The sequence below is a fragment of the Pelobates fuscus genome, chromosome 6 (assembly GCF_036172605.1).
Source record: "Pelobates fuscus isolate aPelFus1 chromosome 6, aPelFus1.pri, whole genome shotgun sequence".
NCBI classification, from domain to species: Eukaryota; Metazoa; Chordata; class Amphibia; order Anura; family Pelobatidae; genus Pelobates; species Pelobates fuscus.
This window is the reverse complement of record NC_086322.1, coordinates 70,830,643-70,835,370: the sequence shown is the minus strand read 5'-3', so window position 1 is coordinate 70,835,370 and position 4,728 is coordinate 70,830,643.

Here is a 4,728-nt window from a genome sequence, read left to right as displayed (position 1 = left end):
ATATTTAAAAAAAAAACTGTGGCCTATTTTCTCCAAGTAAGTCTGCGGTTTGTTTATTTCGGGCAATAAGTGGTTGGGGTTTATCGGTCGGTGAGGGTTATGCCCATACACATTTACCCTCTACCTACGCACTGCGCAATCTAAGCTCTGTCATTTGTATTTGGAAATCAGCATAGAGAAAGCATACAGAGGAGAAATCAAGCAATGGAAAATATTTATCAAACTGTTCTGAAAACGTCTTTATAGTAAATTCTGCCAGTTTTAACTGAAAATTTCATTTTAGAAGGTAGTTTACAATGGAGGAAAAAAAGAGAAGTAGAACAAAATACTTTTATGTTGGAAAAAGTGACTTAAACTTTCATAAAACCATTGTGTTGCTGAAAAAAATGGCTTATATTAAAACAATAATGTTTAGGGTGTAAAACAGCAAAAGACAAAAAAAGATGACAGTTGTAATAGATTTCACCAAAAATTGGGCTAAAATTAGAGGTTTCACATTGTCACACTGTTTCTATTTCTCCTCCACATTTACAAAGTTTGCCTAGGATTTGCCTTGTTTCAAGTGAAAAATCTTTAATACAAATCTTTAGTATAAAATCAAAAGAAAATCTAAAAAAAAAGTATCTCACCAAAAAATGTTATAGTTGATTTTCAGTGTTGAGCCCTGGACAATGGGGATATTTGATAAACTATGAATTTTCACAATTTAAATCTGAAATAGGGAGGCAAATATAGCTGACCTGGGAAAATTCTCTAACTCAACACAACATGGCTACTTTTGCCTTTGTTTTGCCAATTGAATTTATTTTGCAAAAACTTTGATTTTGTGAAATCCCCCGAGCCTCTCGCCCTCTACCCTCTCATAGTATCTCTCTTCGTCATAAGAGACTGTGTGCCCTGTGTGTGTGGTGTGTGCTGGCTGTGTGTCATATGTGTGTGCAGTGAGTGCTGACTGTTTGTTTTGAGCTGGCTGTGTATAATGTGTGTGTGCTATGTGCTTGCTATGTGTCTTGTGTGCTGACTGTTCTTGGTGTGTGAAGTATGTGTGTGGTGTATTCTGTTTATATGTAAAGTGTGTATGGTGTGTGCTGCCTGTACGTAAAGTGTGTATGTGTGGCGTGTCATGGTTTTGTGGCATGTGTATTTGTGTGTGCTAGCTGTATTTAATGTGTGAATGTCGGCTGTAACTCATGTGCTTGCTGTTTGCGTCGTGTGTTGTGTGTACTGGCTGCATTTTATATATGTGTGGTGTGTATTGGCTATGTGATGTGTGTATTTGTGCTGGATGTATGTGATTGTGATTACTTGATTGTGATACATTTTCTGAAGCCAAAACAAAGACACTGACCTATACACAAACATACTCCACACTGACATGCATTTACTAAAACACAAACACACACACACATTCACATTCTTTGACACTCACACACAGGTCAGTCACATTAGGTATTTCAGTGACCAACGACTGCCTGGATGTCTTCTTTGTTCAGTAGAGCATGTGCAGCCTGTTCCATGTTCTCTCCTTTTCTGTCATTCTAAAGCTTCTGAATGTTTTGCTTACCATATATTCACAGACATTCGGTGTCCAAGAACAGCACTTACTATGGTTATGTACAAGGCTCAAAAGCTGACAAACTCACACAAGCAGGCCCTACTACACCTGGCGTAACATACGTAATGCTCTTTGCCACCAATCGTCCCAAAGTAGCCCTGCCGCTTGTCTGCTTGTCTAATCAAATAAAAAAGCTTCTTGCCCAGCACCCAGAACTGCATGTCCAAGGTGTCAATCAATATACATTCTACAACCATGCTTCTACATATGGGGGGATTCTGATAAACATTTAACACGGAAACTATTTAAACCTAAAACAAGTTCATAGCCTATATTTATATCACACTGCTTGGGAATGATTAATATTGTATACATGTTTACATTTAACCAAAATAATGCACTAATGTATTTTTGGGATTAAAATAACTATACTTTACTACTTGCTCTCAAAGGGTTAAGCTTCCATCTCTGCATAATAACTGCTCAGTTCACTAACTGTAGACACCTAAACCAATTATTATAGATGTCATTTTGTTGAGGCTTAAAGTCACTTGTAAAAGTTCGTTACAGACAGATTTTAAAGGTTATCTTGAAGACGGTGGTACCCTTTTCCCTGTAGGCTAATGTGAATTTAAATAAGTTATACATCTTATTAGTTTGTACAACATTTGGAAGTGTCACTTGAAAGTTTGTGAACCGTAACCATCATTTGCCCCGGTATAGTAGTTATTGATATGAGACCACTGTGATTAGTGTCAGATAATTCATTTAACCTTATGTTCCGAGAAACACTATAACAATGAATATATATGTGTACTACTAAAGGTTATTCTAAATATCAGGCCACTGATTAAATTAATCTATTAGTGACCAGAGATGAGTTATTACTTGTTATTTAATCTATGGTTAAAAAAGAGGAAATTAGCAAGCTTTTTTTTTTAAATGAAAGAACATTTTATAACATTTTATAAAATATTCATTACTCTTTAAAACCAGATGATTTGGTTTCTGTATTCTTTTTTACTTCTTTTTGAGCACATTTCAAACACAGTTTGAATAAGGGGCTTCTGTAAGACACAATAGAATGTGAATATACTAAGGCAGAAGGCAGTGTTTCTCAACCTTTTACGGAGAAGTACCTAAAAATAAAAATACTAAGTACCCCTACCTTGAGAAAGGGAGCTCAATGCATTGTTTCGGTGAGTTGGGCCATGACTGCCTTGCAAGCCTGTACAGGACAGTCCTGAAAGGCAATAGGGGATTGGATTATGGAAGTTAGAAGGTTATAAATGTTGCAACGTGCTGATTCTGCTCCTTTCTGACCCTGGGCAGCAGAGAAGCTTGATCTTCTTTGCCCATCCAGCCCCTTTTCTTTTCTCCATCTTTTCTCTTCTTCTTTTTCTTCTTTGCCTTTCCTAACTCATTCTCTCCTTTCATTGGGCTGCCTTTGTGATGTTTATTTGTGTTTTGTCTTTTCTAATATTGTTACAGTTGTGGAAGTTCATCCTGGCCAGTGCCTGGAGCAAGGAGTAGGTCAGAGTAGAGCATTGGGAGAGAGGGTTCCTTACATGGGTACAAGATCCAAACTCTGGTTGGAGACAACTTGCCCAGAGGGTGGTTTACTTCAATATGGTTTATGTTTTGAATTGGTTTTATTAATAAAGGCTTGTGTCAGTTTGTGGGAGAAGGGTTTGTGGTGGATGATAAGTTATTTTCAGGCATGCCTCTGCAGTCAAGTAATTTATATTGGTTTACATTCCAAATCAAGCACGTAGACACTGATATTTTAGTTAATCTCATACTGGAGAACAAACCTGATTAAAGGTAGTAAAGAATATTTTTTAAAAATACATATGACATAATGTGAATATTGTGTATATAAGGAGGAGTGTATGAACTATTAATCTGAAGTATAAAAGTATTAAATAAAAATAGAAGACACACATATTAGTTACACACATAGGACACAGGCACACACACATTTACACACAGAGAACACTGACACACACACACAGAACACTGACACATACTTACGCACAAAGGACACTGACACACATACACACACACACTCACACGAAGGGCACTGACACACACACATACTTACATTCAGAGGGCACACTCGCTGACAGACACACTCAATAATTTGACACACACTGACAGAGACTTACTGACTTACTGATACACACCTTCACTGACAGACTCACAATTAGAAAAAAAAACACATTTACACACAGAGGACCCTGACACTCGCTGATTTGATGCACACTCACTGATTTGATGCACACTGACAGACACACTCACTGACACACACTCTCACTGATTTGACACAAACTGACAGACGCACTTTCACTGATTTGATACAAATTGACAGACACACACACACATTAACTGACAGACACACTCACTGATTTGACACACACTGACAGACACACACGCATTAACTGATGGACACACACTCACTGAAAGACACATACACATTCTCTCTCACACACTCACAAATTATAATTTTTGCATTTCTTCTATTTAAGTCCACTCAGTTTCCCTACCTTTGGGAGAGCTGGAGTGCATCTTTTCCCCATGGTCTTGTTGGGATCCTTTTTCTGTGGTCCAATGTGGGGCTTGTGTAATTTTTGTGCTCTTTTAGCACTGCTCCTTTGATGTGCTGTTTGGTGACTCGGCTCCCGGCATCACGCAGAGCACGCAACGGAGCAGTCCTGAATGATCATGAAGATTATAGCTCCCTCACCACCTCCATTATCCCTCTTGACACTGTATTTAGGTAGAGTAGGCACCTGCCATCCTGGTAAGCAGGTGCCTACTCTGCCTTACCGCACAGTCAGCAGCCTCCTGGGTGTACTAAGCAGGCTAGCTTGCCAGCTTTTGACGTACTCACTTTTGTGGTGTGCGTACCCCTGTAGAGAAACAAGGTACTAAGGAACGTGACAAACATACAGTGATGAGTTTCTCTATTTTGCAAATTTCCTCTATCAGGTGGACTAGTGATTCATCAATTTGCTAAAGATATAAATTAATGTTGTCCTTGTAAAACATCCCTACTTGTAAATGTACCCACCACAGCCAGGTAATTAACCTTAACATCTGGAAAATATAAAAAATGTTGACAAATGCCACCAGGGACATCTTTCGACCATCGTCTTGTATATTTTTGTGAA